At 36.3% G+C, this 16,914-nt stretch overlaps 1 non-coding gene across 1 annotated transcript; it reads right to left on the reverse strand.

Moving 5' to 3' along the window:
• Positions 1 to 14,130: 14,130 nt before the first annotated feature.
• On the reverse strand, positions 14,131 to 14,235 carry LOC128291196 (small nucleolar RNA R71). The gene has a single exon (XR_008280972.1). It is a non-coding gene; the product is annotated as a small nucleolar RNA R71 (small nucleolar RNA).
• Positions 14,236 to 16,914: the final 2,679 nt, after the last annotated feature.

Here is a 16,914-nt window from a genome sequence, read left to right on the forward strand (position 1 = left end):
GAGAATGGAAGCTCTGGCTTTCAAAGAAGCTAAGCTGGTAAGGAAAAATGAGTGTGAGGTAAGTTTTTACACTCTTCATCTAAAATGATGAATATGTTAAAATTCCATGGGTTTATGAGTATCCGTCATTCTAATTCAATATGCATGCTCCCATAATGTTTATTCATAAATACATGCATTGCATATGAAATATGAAAAAGGATCTTCATCGGGATTAGATAAAGTTAGAAAGGGAAAATTGGTACCTTTTAGGGGGATCCAAGCTAGATCATGTGGGATTGAGAAACTCCATTACATAAGAGGCATGTACATAGGAAAAGGGTACCTTTAGGAACTTCTTCATGGGAGAAAATATTGTATTTATTTAGATTCTTCAGAGTCTGGAGTTTACACAATAAACTTTGTTTAAAAATTTTGACTCTATTGTAAGTCTTTATAAATAGGTAATTCAGTATGTTTTTAACTTAGTATGAACAATAACCCAGTTCTGTTGTGACGCCCACACCCAGATCTCGCGTTCAGGTCGGGTGAGGGTGTTACAAATCAAGTGGTATTAGAGCATGGTTTAGCCTGTCTTTTAGACCTAAGAATTGGAAGGAGTACCCCTTATGTGCATAATGTCTGATCTAGCTAAATCCCTCAAGTCTTTGTTTAGGTAAGTTAGTATGTGATATGATTGGGTATATTTGTTGCAATTGGAAAATGGTGATGAAAGTAAAAATAGACGATTCAGAAAAGGAATACAAGGGGAGTACAATTAGGTAAATACAATGGTTGGAAGTACAATTACTAAGGAAATAAACTCCATTAAAGAAAACATACAAAAGGGAAATTAGGCATTTTATTCACTAAGAAGGCTATCACCTTGATGGTGCCTTCACTTCTTCTTGGGTAGTCATTGAAAGGATGTAGGAATAACTACATCTGAATTCTTACATACAAAAAAGTCATTAGATCCCTTTCATTCCCTTTGATAACCTCCTCCTCGGAATTGGAGGAATGGTGAGATTCGTATTGGAATGATCCATAGCAGCGGATATACTTAGTCGCATGTTCGAAGCCTCACAAGCGAGGTCCTTCTGTCAAGTTTGAATAGGGATTAAACGGGAGAGATGAAGAGGAAGGTGCATGTGGGTGTCAGATTTGGCATCCACCGGGGCCGGGTAACTCCCCATTTTGCAACTGCACCTTTTCGTTAGGATGCAATTCCCACCCTCACCTTATTCTCAAGCCGTCAAAGGCTTGAATTTAAACCTCCAAAAGGGGGAGGTGAACGATGTTGACGTGGTTTCCTCACAATGTTATAGAAGGAGTCGTAATGAGTCAAGTCTAGGGGAGGATCTGGGAGAATGAGAAATAGAACTTCCTTAGGCCTAAAGGCAGATACTTGCCTTCTTCTAGGATGATCAGAAGCAGAGAGGGTGCATAACTCCCTATGATAAAACATCACCTCTAAGAGAAGAACAAGTTGCCTTTAACGTCGCCTAGTCGACCTTTCCTTGGTTCATCCCAAGAACAAATACAGGGAAGAGAAAATGAGTTCCTCAAAGGAATAAGTAAACCACCATGTAGTAGTCGGCGGGTGTATCTGATCTGTCGTAATTCAGTGTAGCAGATTAAACTAGTTTCCGCACTTGAGGAGCTTGAATATAAGCATTCTCATTATGTTTTAGTTAAGTTTTTATAGTTTAGTTTAAATCCAATAAAAAGGGTATTTGGAATTTTTTATTGACCTTAGGGGCCGAATGAGGCCTAAAAGTGAAATAATGTACTTAGTGAGTGTGCAGGAGACCATTAGAGGGTGTGCAAACTCAATACTAGTCATTGTGTTGCAACACGGGAAGTTCGATTTTGCAACATAGGGAGTAGAATGTAAGAATCTTGAGACTACCTTTGACGTCATGACACAGCCATTGGATGTCACGACACACCCCTAAAGCTACCCTGAACCTAAGCATACTGCCTTCGATGTCGCAACACATGCACTAAGGTGTCGCGACATTGGTCCTATACAAGAAACACTTAAGAGCCAGGGGTATTTTAGTCTGCACAATCAAAAGTTAAATACGAGAGCGTCAATTGATCTAGGGTTGAGGATGATGTCAACCCTAACTCTATAAATAGGCTCTTACACACTTGTTAAAGGATAAATTTTTCATATATTAGTTTTCTTTGTAAAATTTAGTTTTCAGTTTAATTTTTTCTCGTAAGGTTTAGACTTATTTTTAGTTATTTTTATTCGTGTTCTTTAAAGAACTTGATTTGTAGATGCAATCAAATGTTTGAGGATTTCATCACTTCATATATCAAATACAAACAGGATTCTCTAAACTATACTCTTGTTTTATTCTTTATGCATATATTCAATATCAAGTTTATGATGTTTATTGATTCCAATAGGAACTAATCCTCTTATGGGGGATTAGCGAGTGAAGGTATGAATAATTAGCTATTTTGTAGGGATTTCTTAACAGATCAGTTGTTCATAAAAGGAAGAACCTAAACCCTAGGCTTGACAACCCTAGGAAGTCACCAAGCTGGGAATTAACCCAAATTTGGTATGACCTATCCGTAAACACTTTAACCCTGAACCGGTCTAGACTATGAGGTCGAAATAAATAGTTCTTGCTGACTCAATATTTTAATGGACATATCGAAAGATCCAACTGGGTTATTGACTAGTTGATTGAACAATAAAACCTGAGACGATAGTTGATTATGACTACCTAAGTGAGCTAATTGTCCATGTTTACATTTGATCCAGTTTATAATCTAGTTTACTGAAAACTCCTTTAATTTATATTATTTTTAGTTCTTTAATTATAAAAACCAAAAACCCTTTATTTATGTTTATTCGTAATATAGTTTATTTAAAATACTAATTAGATATATTGGCGTTTAGGCTATAATTATCTAGTACTCACCTCCCTTGGGTATGATCCTCGGAGTACTCACCTACTTTGTTATAACTATATTACAACCTGACTTGTATACTTGCAAATACCACCTCAATTCCACATCTTTAGTTGTAGTATTCACACTATGGACGTTAGTATGTCTGGAGGCGGTCAAGTTGTCGGAGAGGCAACAATACTAGATTGATTTTAATTTTTGCGTTCTATAGAATAATTGGGAAATTTTTAAATTATAGATTCGATTTTATTTTATTCTATTTTTATTAGTTTAAGTTTACTAACTTCTTTTATAACACTCTTAACCCGTATCCGTCACCGGAATAGGGTTATAAGGTACTACCAGACAATAACATTTATCAAACATTCAATATCGCATATCATTCATTCACATTCATAAAGTCCCTTAAATAGGTTTATGAGACCTTAGAACATGCTAAAGAGTGGTTCGGGACTAAACCGATCACATATAAAAATTTCCGCACACTTAGAAAAATTTCATGAAATCATAGGTCACATGCCCGTGTGAACAGGCCGTATGCCTCCCACGGCCACAAGACACACCCGTGTCGCAGGCCGTGTGAAAACAGGGCATATATACTGACTCGTACCACACGGCCGGAGACATGCCTGTGTGCCATAGCCGTGGGAAAATTAGGGAGGTTACTGACTTGGGCCACACGGCTAACCACATGCCCATGTGCAACCCGTATGCCACACACGGCCAACAGACACGCCCGTGTGTCTACGCAGTGTCAAAACTGTAGGGTATACTACCTTAATTCGAAAGGGTACCCCAGGGAACACAAGGCCGTGTAACGTAACCGTGTGTCACACACAGTTGAGACACACGCCCGTGTCTCTGCCCGTGTGGACAAAAATAGGTCATTTTCAAAGCCAATTTGCCACCCTTTCTAAATGGTACCATTTCAGCACCTATATAAGTAACCAAAAACCAGTCACTTTGTACACATAACATGTCATCTATACATAACCATTTCCACTACTCAATTCCATAACCAAAACATGCCATTTCAATATGCTAAAATCATCAAATTGCCATAACTTCTAATTGCATTTCATTATCATCTTAACACATATTTCATACTACAAAACTTACCCTTTCAACATCCCATAATCAAGCCATCACATAAGCATTATATACATCATATAACTTACTTATCAAACACAACATTTAAGCCAACACAACATTTAAGCCAACTTAAATGACCAATTATATACCAACATTTACAAGCCAAATCACATGGCTAAAATCAAGTCTCCAAAAACATATCACAATGACACTAGCCTATACATGTCATATACTATATATATATAAAGCTTAAAAAGTACCAACAAAAATGATTGATAGTGTGACGACGTTTCCCGACAATCCCCGAGTCTAAGCTAGCTTTGACTATCTATAAAACATAAACAAATAACACATAGTAAGCTTCATAGCGTAGTAAGCTCATAGTTAAACAATTCAATTCATCAAATAATATAGTTCAACCATTTTCACATTACCAAATCAACATTACATTAACACAAACCTTATTCATGTCTTAGACATGATTAAATACCATTTCATTAAACTTTCTCAATGTAGTATTTGAATAGGTTCCGTACATACCCGTATCACCTCGTACTAACCTCTTTCTTAATCACGACATTCATTTATCCATTGCACCATTAGGGATAGAAACCGGATACTCAAGAATCACAATCGACAAGTACCTATACCATGGCCCGTAGCCAAATCAAGGTAACTGCTCTCTAAATACCTATACCATGGCCCGTGGCCAAATCAAAGTATTATTCACACCTGAAGTGTCGATATCATGGCCCAGAGCCAATGCTTTAACTTAATAACATTACATTATTATCATCACTGTACTTAAGGTTTAACCGGAAAGTTTCACTTGTCAATTTCATCATTGAATACTTCCATATAGTCCGGTTCACAATTCAATCATTATCCACAATCTCATAAACACATTTTATGCAATATCAAAGCAAATAAAATTCATTTATAATGAAATTAATACCTACGAACTTACCTCGATCGTAGAAACAATGAAACTAGCTGATTAATCGAGTACTTTGTTCTTACCTCTATCTAAGTTCGAGTTCCACTTTTCTTGATCTATATAATATCAAATTCAACTTATTTATTCAACTACACATTCAATTTAACCCAATAATACACATTTGGGCATTTTTGCATTTTAGCCCCTAAACTTTCACATCTATTCAATTTAGTCCCTATTTCACAAATACACGAAATTCATAAAATTCAATTTAACTCAAGCTTGGATGAATTACCATAGTGCCCCTAGCAGCCCATATTTTTCATTTATTTCACATTTCATCCCCTCAATTTACACTTTTCACAATTTAGCCCTTAAATGGCAATTTCACTAAAATCATTTTACAAAACATGATAATCTATTAAAAAATAATCATTTTCCATCATCGAACAAGAACTCAAACATTCATCAATTTCAACTTTCAAAATCATCAACACTTTCAAAAATTAAGGCATGGGCTAGCTAGAACACAAAGCAAAGATCATAAAAATGTAGAAATCATCAACAACAGATCAAAGCCGTACCTTAATCAAGCTTAACAATGGCCAAACCCTAAAAACATGAATATGGCTTCTTCCTTCTTCAAAATTCAGTGTAAAAAGATGATAAATGGCAACCAATATTTTTTGTTTTGACCAATATTAACTTATTAATCAATTTACCATTTTAACCTTTAATAAAAACATTATAATTCACATGATTCAAGGCCATTTATGTTCAGTCCCACTATCCATGGTCTAATTACAACATAAGGGCCATTCATTTAAATAACTATAGCAAATAGACACCTTTATCATATAGAATGCAACTTTTGCATTTTATGCGATTTAGTCCTTTTTCTCAAATTGAGCTATAAAACGATAAAATTAACTCACGAAATTTTCACACATATATAATCACATGCTATAAACACTAAAAATAATATTAAAAATACTTTTACGACCTCGAATTTGTGGTTCTGAAACCACTATTCTAATTTAGCTAAAACTAGGCTGTTACATCTTTCTTTCTTTTTTTTAGTATATGCCTCAGAGGAGAGGAACACTTGTTCAATCGATTATTGATTCATAGAGATTGAGGTAGTAAAGATCTCTTGATTATGGATGAAACTGGTTACATGTGGTTTAACGATGAAATGATCTTTGATGACAAAATATATGAGGCGGGAGTATATGAAGAATGGGAAATCATGGAAAATAAAAAGTTATTCATGATAGAGCTGAGCCAACACAGAAACAAAGTCTCAACGGACCAGTGGAGTACTAATATAGTCGAACATCCACATGAATTCACTGGTAATTTACACTTGCAGTATTCATACTCTAGACACCGCCTCAATTCCACATCTTTAGTTGTAGTATTCACACTCTAGATGTTAGTACGTCCAGAGGCAGTCAGTATCCCTGTAAGTCAGGAACTATTGTCTTGCATGTACCTTCTATTAGGGATTTAATCAGTAGACTAGCAAGGATGGCTAAAAAATAGAGGATTTGTTTTAGAGATTTTAACATTGAGATAGTGAGGGAACTGCACCCTAGGGATGTATATGGATAAGGAAAAGAAAGATAGGAAGAAAGGAAGTGAGAAGTAATGGGAGAATTAGTCAAACCAAAGGCATGTAGGGATTAAATTTGTAACGCCCCCAAAAAAATTAAAGTGTTTATTTTGTATGTTGTGTTGCATAAATGTATGCTTGTGTCAGTGGTTGAGTGTCCTGAGGAGTGTGGGAGAGGTCCTGAGTTCAAGCCGGGATAATTGCTAAAACTTTGTTTTTTTTAAGAATAACCCTTACCTTTGGTTAGTAGTCTTTTAAATTGTTATGGGTAAATCTTGTCAAAAAAAGCCTATTGATTTAGTGGTTGAAGGTGTGTGGAGTGTTCCTTAGGGTCTAAGGTTCGAGCATTGGCAAGGGGAAGAAGTGTTTCATTTTTGCTACATGTGCTAGGGGGTATCCTAGGTTGACCGAAACTGTGGTGTTGGTGGGAGTCTGAATAGGTGGTTGAGTAGAATAAGGTGGAAAGATTTTAGGAGAGGGATTAGGGGAGAGAAAAGTGGAGTTTGAGGTATGGTAGAGTTGTGGATGAATGGGGCATTGATCACTCATGGGAATTGATTTTTGAGGAAAAAGTATTCGACTTTGGGGTGGATGCACTCGTTCTCTTCAGTTTCTACCAAAGAATTCCCTTTTGCTTCTTTGCATTTCCTATTTCGGGGCTGAATATTGCTTATTCATTTGGGTATCTTTTTCTATGATTGTTTTGGTGCTCTCTTTTCGACCATCTCCCTTCTTGCAATTGACTTCTTTTTTCTTTCTTTTTGGTCTTCCTCTCTTGGCCGATTTCTCTTAACTCCTTTTTCCCTTTCACACTTTCGATTCTGGCAAGAACTCTCTTGGCTTCTTGGCTCTTTTTGTGACCTTCTTAACCGATTATACCACCTTCTCCCTCCTATTTGTTCTTTGGCCGAATATCTTGTCCCTTCTTCCCTTCTCTTTCTTTTCTCTCTTTTCTTTCCAATCTCTCTCGGTTTTATGATTGGTAAGTTTCGATTTTGCTTATCTACTTTCAGCTTTCTCTTCTTTTCCACATTTGTGGTGCTCTTTCAGGATTTAGAACTTCTCGGGGAGTGAAAAAGTCTACAAGGGCTGCGGAAGCATTCATAACCTTTCTCTTATCACTCATTAAAGGTAATCTAACCCTTAGATATCACGTGGTGGTTTTGGTGCGTGACTGATGTTATAAGGTGTTGGTCGATTGTCTTATTTTTCCCATATCTAGTTTTGTATTTGCTATAAGTCTGTTTATGATTCAAACCGTGTGTGTGTATGTAATCATCAGTAATGGATTTCGTTGGTAATGCAGTTGCTCGGCAAGGAGGGTGTAGTCAACGTTTGTCAACGGATTAAGTAATCACGCTCTTTCAACCAAGGCAAGTAGCAACTATTATTTTGGGTATAGAGTTAAAAGAGAGGGATTAACATTATTGACTAATGGAAATCCTTAAATGATTGTAGGTTGTGGTGCTCGTGGATTATTGGTACTTCTCGCAAATAAGGTGTGTAATCACACTACCTAAATCGTTAAACGGCAAAAGTCGAAAAATTGTTACCATTGATGCCACGCTGGCATACGTTTGCCCGTGTGGTCATCTAAACGCATAAGTGCAAGCATGTGACTGTAGAGACCACCACGAGTGATTTCGTAGACTTAGGTCGTTTTGGGCCACGTTAGGCCAGAATAGGCCATGTAGGCCCCACAGGCTCGTAGGCCCCACACGGGTAGATCACACGGAAGAGTGGAGTATAATTGGCCAAGCTGTGTAGTTCACACGGCCAAGGCCATTATTGAGCTTAATGGGCTACATGACCAAGTGGGCCAACATGGGCTGTATTATGGGCTTTGGGCCCAATATTACTGTTTGACTGTTAAGGTTGCATGAGTCATGCAAGACGACTGTGGACCTACTGTTGGGTCAGTAAGTACACCTAGACCCTAATTTATGTCATGACTATTATACCCCTATGAGGTAAATGACAGATATACCTCTGTATGTTGTATGACTGTTGAGCATGCCATCTTTGTTGTATGAACATTTATATTATGCTGCATTACATGGCGTGGGATATATGATATTGGAGGAAGTGTACTAAAAGGCTATAAGCCTATACTAGCAACTCTGCTGCAGATACTGTTAGTGCCGAGATCGGTACCATATTCTGGAGTGTAGGGATGGGTGGGTCGATTTTATCCCCACATGGAGTGTAGGGCTGGACAGAGTGGAGTGTAGAGGATGGATGGGTAGGATCTTTGTATGCATTTCTGATACTATACTGAATTGGGCTAAGGACCACACTGATATTGCTACTGTTAAGGGTTTAGGCCCAGACTGGTTGCACTGCATGATTTACTGCTTCATAACTAGGGATTACACACTGAGTTTTCATAAACTCACTCTTCTGCTTATCTGCACAGGTAATCCTTAGGCAGATCGGTGCGCGAGGGATCAGAGATGGCCATACCATTATTAATGATTTTCATATTTGATTTCTAGTTAAAGCAGTTTTATTGGGTAAATTTTATGTAATAAGGCCATTTCAAGTTTTTATTTTTATTTGGGGATTTATTTAAATTGACTTAAATTTGTTAGCAATAGGACGCGAGTTTTCAAAAGGTAAATGATTTTCAACTACCATACCACGTAACTTGTTTTAAAAGCTACCGCAACAAACAAGGTTTGTAACGCCCCAAAAATTGGGCCTAGGAGAGTTGGGCTTTGAGTCTGGGATTCGAATAGAAGAAAACCTGAATATTGAGAAGTTTTAAATATTACTAGTGTTTAAAATATATATATTGATAAAATATTTATGTTATTACTAATATTTTAATTTTTATGAAAATTATTATCATTATAATTATTAGAGACAAATATATTTATAAAATTATTGTTGTTAATTTAGTGTTTAAATTAACATATTATTAAAAAATTTTATCAGTATCTATTTTTATTGATTTATGGAAATTATAATTATTATTATTAGGAAAAATATATATATATATTATCGTATTTGAAATCTTCAATATTATGGTTATTATTATTATTATTATTTTAGTTTTTAAATAAATTTAGAAGTATTTAAAGTATGGGAAAAATTGATCCAAGACTCTAGCAAAAATAAATATTTTTGTTCTTTAGGGATCTAGGCATTAAGGTTTATTAATAAGTTAGGCTAAACCGGACATAAAGAGGAATCGCCTAGTGGTTAGGCGTGTTAAGCAAGAGGAAGGAGTAGGGTTTGATTCCTCGCGTGCGCAATGTGAGTTTTTTTTTAGTATACAAAGTTGCGTTGAATAGGCCTTAAAGGAAGTTACGAATGAAGTTTGACACAAAGAGAGCCTGTGGTGCAAAGACAAGCAACGATGTGTGTGTTAAAGAGGTCGTAGGGTCGATTCCATACGCGAGCTTAATCCTGCTTTTATTTTTAAAGTGGGCGAATCAAGGTAAGGTTTATAATTTATTGTGACCGTATATAAGTAAAGAGAGAAGCATGGTGCAAAGGCCAAGAAAGACGGGCGAAGGCACAAGGGCGACGAAGGTCCGGGGTTCGAGCCTCACCTCGCGCATGGAAGGCTTGGATTTTTGCTGCTCACGTGGAGGAGAGTCGAGTTTGACCGAAACTCTTCCCAGCAAAGAGTCAAGCGGTCAAACGGTGGGTAAGGTCTGCTAGGAGGTTGGATAAATTTCAAATGCCTAATTCATGGAGCAAAGCAAGGAATTTGAAATTAGAAGGAATTTTATTAAGCATTAAGTATCAGTATTTTATTCTTTTAATTTTGGCTTTTATGAATTATTCCTTTTGTTCATCTTTCCTTCATTGATAATAACCGAACCTATCTTCTTTTACTCTTCTTTTCTTTCTTTTCTTTTATCTCATCTCTTCCTTCTTTAATTTCCTTCAAAGCCAATCAGATCGTCATCTCCTCTTTTCTATTTTTCTATTTTCTCTTTTCATTATACTAAAATCAAACATCCATATTTTAGTGATTCGGAGTTAATATTTAGATCTATTTTCACGCACGCTTAAGTTGGATTCGCAACGGATATGGGGTAGGAAGGTATTTGGAACGCCTTCAACGAGTAGATCTCTTGGTAAGGATTCAACCTTCTTTCCATTTGTATCTTGTGGTTTAAGAAAAGTCGAAAACCCTCCGTCGACTAAGGCTAAAAGGGTTTTTGGTGTTATTTGGTCTGTTGGTGCTAGTGAGGATTAAAGGCTACCGATCGAGGTGTGTGAAAAGCTTGGATCATCGGAGTGACTAAATCTAGTCATCAACTTCGCAAAGGTATGAACCCAAGGGCCATTGTGGATGGTGGCGAATGTGTAAGTGATGATAATAGGTAGTTTTCGATTTGGTTTAATATTAACATGGTCTAATCTATAAGTGGTTGATTATAGGAGAAATCGCATAGGAGATCTCGTCGAGGAATATCACAAATCAGGTGTGTAACGAACCCTTTCATAGCTTAAAGCGATAAAATGCCGAAAAGCCGAAATGCCGAAATTCTGGCATTTTGAGGACTTGTGAGCAAACGAACGCTCACTAGTTAGTTAGAATCGATGAGACGGTGATCGAGAACGATAGAAACGGTAAGAATGTGATTTTTGGCGTTCTTAGTAAGTTGGGCCTCGAGGGGTCAAGTGGGGCCCATTGGGCTTTGCCCATTTGGGTAAAATTGGTAGAAAACGAAATCATTATATGGCATGATAAGACCGTTAAAACCGTTATGGAATATAGGCTAAATGGGCCTAGATGACTAAATTGGCTAAGTAGGGCCCATTAGGGTTTTAGGCCCAATAACTCGATTTCGCTAAAATGGGCCGTAATCACTGTTTGCACCCATGGATTGTTAGTAATCGTTAATGAACATGGAAACCCTAATTTTGGTAAAATTATGAGATTACCCTTATACCATGAAAATGACCGCTTTGCCCCTAGGTAAAATGACCATTATACCCCTAGGGTTTATGTATGATTTTAATACATGGGATTTTGATAAATATGGTATGTATGATATGCACATGAAATGTATGATATGCACATGATATGTATGATATGCACATGAGGTAATCATAAATGCATTGGGTTGGGTTTTATATGGATGGAGGAAGTGAAAAGGGCTTATACCCTGCTTATCAAAAGGGCTTATGCCCCGCTTATAAAAGGGCTTATGCCCCGCTTATTGAAAGGGCTTTTGCCCGATTATTAAAAGAGGCTAGGCCTCTAGTTATATGATAAAGCATGCCGCCAAAGGAGAGTTTGGCGGGTGGGTCGAGTTAATCCCCACATGGTGTGTTGGTTGGTACGGTGGAGAGTAGCGGATGGTGGGTTGAGTAGTCTCCCAAATGGGTTGCATTCTTTTATTGAAATTATATGTGACATTGAAATGGGCCTAAGGGCCATACTGCTCTGATAAAAGGCTTCGCCCAAGAATATGAAATATGAAAAGGCTTCGCCCAAGATATGAAATATGAAATATGAAAAGGGCTACTACCAAAGGCATGATTGAGATTGATTTGGGCTTAGACCCAACAGTAGTTATTTTTTGGGCTCGAAGGGGCTTGTTGCACACCGAGTTTCCAAACTCACCCCCTTTCCTTAACCTTGCAGTGAGCCTTGATGTGGGGACTTGGGCGGAGAGGATTCAGAGTGGCCACGGTGATCATCTTTGGGCTTTTAAATAAGTGTTGGTTTTCATTTAATTTCCTTTAATTATTATTTATTTTTGGGTTGTAATAAGGCCAATTTTAACTTTCCTTTTATTTCTTTTCTAATTATTTTAATTTTAATAACTTTAAAATTGGTTAATAATTATTCAAATGGGCTAGACTTAGGACGTGTTTTCAAAATGATACTTGTTTTCAAAATATCTCAACACCATGATTAATCGATTTATCAAAGACGCCCACTTAAACAAATTTAAACTCGATATAACAAAGTGTGGCTATGGTTGTGGGCATGTCTAGGATTGGATCCAATTAAAGAGCTTGGTACTTAAGCGACCTTCATGGCTCACCTCCTCTGTCTCGGATACCTACCGGTGCCCACTTCCATACACTTTGTTAACTCAATAAAATGTATGGTTTTAAAACACTAAAACGGAACGTGGGTTTTCAACTCCAATATGGCACGTCAGATTCGGCCATAACGTCTGGGCCGGGTTTGGGGTGTTACAAGGTTTTTAAGGTGTAATAACGATTTAGTTTGAAACATGTTTTGCTAGACAAACCTATAACTTAACTAACGAATAATAAGTTGGCTTCTTATAAATATCACAAACAAGGTTTTAGCACAGAACGGACTTTTCTATTAAAACTACGCTTTTCAAAACACACTCCTATGTGACATCACAGATCGGCTATAACGTCTAGGTCGGGTTTGGGGTGTTACAAAATTTGTAATAATACCAAAATTATTATTACCTTACATAACCCTGTAATATATTTTGCTTATGAAATTTCTAGTTTATTAAACATTGAAACGTCTGAGATAGGTTTAGAAATTAAATAAGTTTAATATTTTTGCTCAAATTGATAAGGTTAGTAAATGATCAAATTTGCCACAGAATCTTCGTAACATCTTTTAATAGTGTGGATAATTCTAAGCTAGGAAGAATGATTACTTTAACACAAGCATGCTATTGTGATAACTCTTAAGACTTGCATAATTTTTCTATGTTTATTTTAATTTATATACTTAGGTAATCGGTAGTTAATTAAATTACTAATCCACTCGTATTTAGTTGCACCATATTTTAAACCATATTATTTTGTCATCACCAATTTGTTTAAGTTATAATTTTTCACAAAGAATTGCTTAACAGCCCCTGTGGAGATATACTTATCACTTTATTACTTATCAATGATTGTGTACACTTACACATTTTTGTCGTTCTAAGTTTTTGGCATCATTGTCAGGGACTATTAAAGACATAATTTGTGAAATTATTATTTTTGCATTTTGGTTCATTTTTCTGTTAAATTTTAACTTAGTTAATTTTGTGATTTTCCTTTCAGGAGTTTATGAGCGCTAATCAAATTGTCGACTTACTCCCAGTTGACCTTGAGATCGAGTGAACATTCAAACAAAGAAGAAATGAAAGACAAGCCTAAATACAAGCTGAAGAAATGAATTTTTAAAAATCAAAATCAAGATTAAGGAAATGGAGCTGCTTATACTTGCAATCCAGTCCTTGTTGCTGATGACAAGGACCGAGCCATAAGACAATATGCTATGCCATTTCTCCATAAGACAATATCTTTAAACCTGAGATCGAGGCACTGTAGTTCGAGTTGAAACCTGTGATGTTCCAAATGCTTCAAAATGTAGGTCATTTTAGTGGGATGGCAACTAAGGATTCACACATTCACCTTGGATTATTCATGGAGGTCAGTGATTTTTTCAAATTGGTTGGAGTGGCCAAAGATGCACTAAGGTTGAAGTTTTTCCTATACTCATTGAAGGACAGAGCATGAGCATGGATAAATTCATTGCCACCTGGTTTAATTTCTATATGGAAAGAGTTAGAAGAACGCTTCCTGATAAAGTATATTTCACCAAGCAAAAATGCTAAACTGCAAAAAGAGATCACCACATTTCAGTAATTGGATGATGAATCCCTACATGAGGCATGGAAGAGATTCAAAGAATTATTTTAAAAATGTCACACCACGAGATTCTACATTGCATCCGATTGGAAACTTTCTATAATGGTCTTAATGCACACACAAGAATGGTGGTGGATGCTTATGCAAATGGAGATCTCATTTCTAAGTCTTATAATGAGCCTTACGAAATTATTGAAAGAATTGCAAGCAATACCTATCAGTGGCCAACCAACTAGGTAGCCCTAGGAAGACGAGTAACAAGAGTACGTGAAGTTGATGCCCTTACTTCGCTTGCAGTTCAAGTATCTTCTATGTCCTCAATACTTAAGAATTTTATTGCTAACAATTTCAATAATAATGTTGCAAATCATTCAAGTTGAAAACATTTCTTGTGTATATTATGGATATAGCCACTCGTTTGAAAATTGTCCATCAAACCCAAAGTCCATCTATTATATGGGAAATCTGAATCAAAATAGAAGTGGGCTAGGACCACAGTCCAACTTCTATAACCCCTCATGGTAGAATCACCCAAATTTCTCATGGAGTAACCAAGGAGCTAGTCTTAGCAACACTTACATACATCCCAGACTGAATAATCTTAAACCACCAGGGTCCTCTCAGCAAGTTCAAAACCCGCCACCAACTGAACCTTTGAATAATCTTGAGAATTTTTTGAAAGGTAACATGAAAAGAAATAATGTCTTGATTCAAGTCCAAGTAGAACTAATCTAAGGCTAAGCAGCAACATTGAAGAATCTGGAAAATTAAATAAGATAGTTAGTTAATGAGCTTGGAAACAAACCCCAAGGTGTTGTACCAAGCGGCATAGAAAATCTTCCACCAGTCGAGTCTTCTAATAATCTTGAGAACCTATAAAAAGAATACATGGCAAAAAATGATGCAATTTTAAGGAATTTAGGTAACCAAATAGGGCAGCTAGCCAACGAACTTCGAAGTAGACCTCAAGGTACTTTACTAAACGACACCAAAAATCCAAGAATCTCAAGCAAGGGGCATTGCAAAGTAGTGACTCTAAGAAGAAAAAGGAAGTTAGATACCAATACTATCGAGTCAAAAAAGAACCACTGACACTCGAGATAAACTGGAAGTTCAAAGCATTTTTTGAAACTCCAGCTTCATAGGAATTAGATTCTGTGAATTCTGATAAGATAACCCTAAAACCGGTGAATTCTGATAAACTAACATCTTTGTCAATTGCAGGGAAAATGTAGTAGAAAAATTGCCCAGTACAAGTTAAGAATCCTCCACCACCTTAACCTCAAAAACTTCATAAATAAAAGCAAGAAGTTCAATTCAAGAAGTTTTTAGACATACTCAAACAGCTTCATATCAATATTCCATTGGTGGAAGCCCTTGAGCAAATGCAAAATTATGTGAAATTCATGAAGGACATCCTGTCCAAAAGGATAAGACTTAGAGAGTTTGAAATTGTGGCATTAACGAAGGAGTGTAATGCATTCCTACAAGATAAGCTGCCCTTAAATATGAATGATCGAAAGAGTTTTACCATACCATGAAACATAGGAAATTCTTATTATGGAAGGGATTTATGTGATTTGGGATCAAGCATCAAGTTGATGCCAATGTTTGTGCTTAAGCAACTGAGGACAGGTGAAGTCAAACCAACGATGGTCACACTTCAACTAGTGGATAAGTCATTAGCACATCTTAAAGAAAAAATTCAGGACATACTAGTACATGTCGATAAATTTATCTTTCCTATTAACTTTATTTTGTTGGATTTTGATACAAATAAAGAAGTTCCTATCATTCTGAGGAGACTATTCTTGGCAACCGGAAGAACATTGATTGATGTGCAAAACGGTAAATTTAGCATGAAGGTTTATGATGACATGGTAACTTTCAATGTCTTTAATGCTATTAAATCCCCTTATGAGATTAAAGAATGATATGTTGTTTCCAAGATGGAATCTCTAGTCCCCCTAGAATTGGAATGCATGTTATTAAATGATCCGACAAATGACGATGAAAAGGATGAATGTTCAGTTTTGTTAGAGGCAGATTCAAGGAAAGTTATTTTTAAAGATCGGTTTAATTCATTAGAGTTGTCATCACAATGATTCAAGGCACCAAAAGGATCTGTTGAAAAGCCACATGAATTGGAATTAAATGAAGGATGAAGGGGATTGACTCAATCTTGGATATTTGATCCAGGAAAAATCAAGTTTCGGTGGTTAGAGGCCACATGGTTTCCCCTTGAGTTCTATAAGCTAAAGGTGTCTAATTGTTATGGAATTTTAAATTGGAGGTCTTTAAATGGCAATTAGATCATTGGTTAAGTTGGTGGACAAAAATGGACATGGTTAGGTATGTTTCTAAAGTTTTTCATTAAGGGCATTTTAGTAATTTGGTAATTAAAATGAATTAAAAAGCCAAATTAAAATCCAATTTTTGTCCATCTTCCTCCCATGGTCGCCACAAGGGGAAATCATGGCTAGGGTTTCCAAGCTCAATTGTAAGTTCGTTCTAACCTCGTTTTTAATGATTTTTATATTTTTGAAATCCTTGTAACATGATCTATCTATTTCTACCACTAACTAAAGACATAATCAAAGTCTAAAATTTTACCCATGATGGATATTTGTGTATTTTGATGTTTAATGGTAGAAAATGCATGTTAGTTGTTTGATAAATGACTTTTGTTAAGTGATTTTCGATGAAAATGCCTAAAAAGTACTTATTTGTAAAAAGTTGTAAAATGGGT

Source organism: Gossypium arboreum, chromosome 3, assembly GCF_025698485.1.
Source record: "Gossypium arboreum isolate Shixiya-1 chromosome 3, ASM2569848v2, whole genome shotgun sequence".
Classification (NCBI taxonomy): Eukaryota; Viridiplantae; Streptophyta; class Magnoliopsida; order Malvales; family Malvaceae; genus Gossypium; species Gossypium arboreum.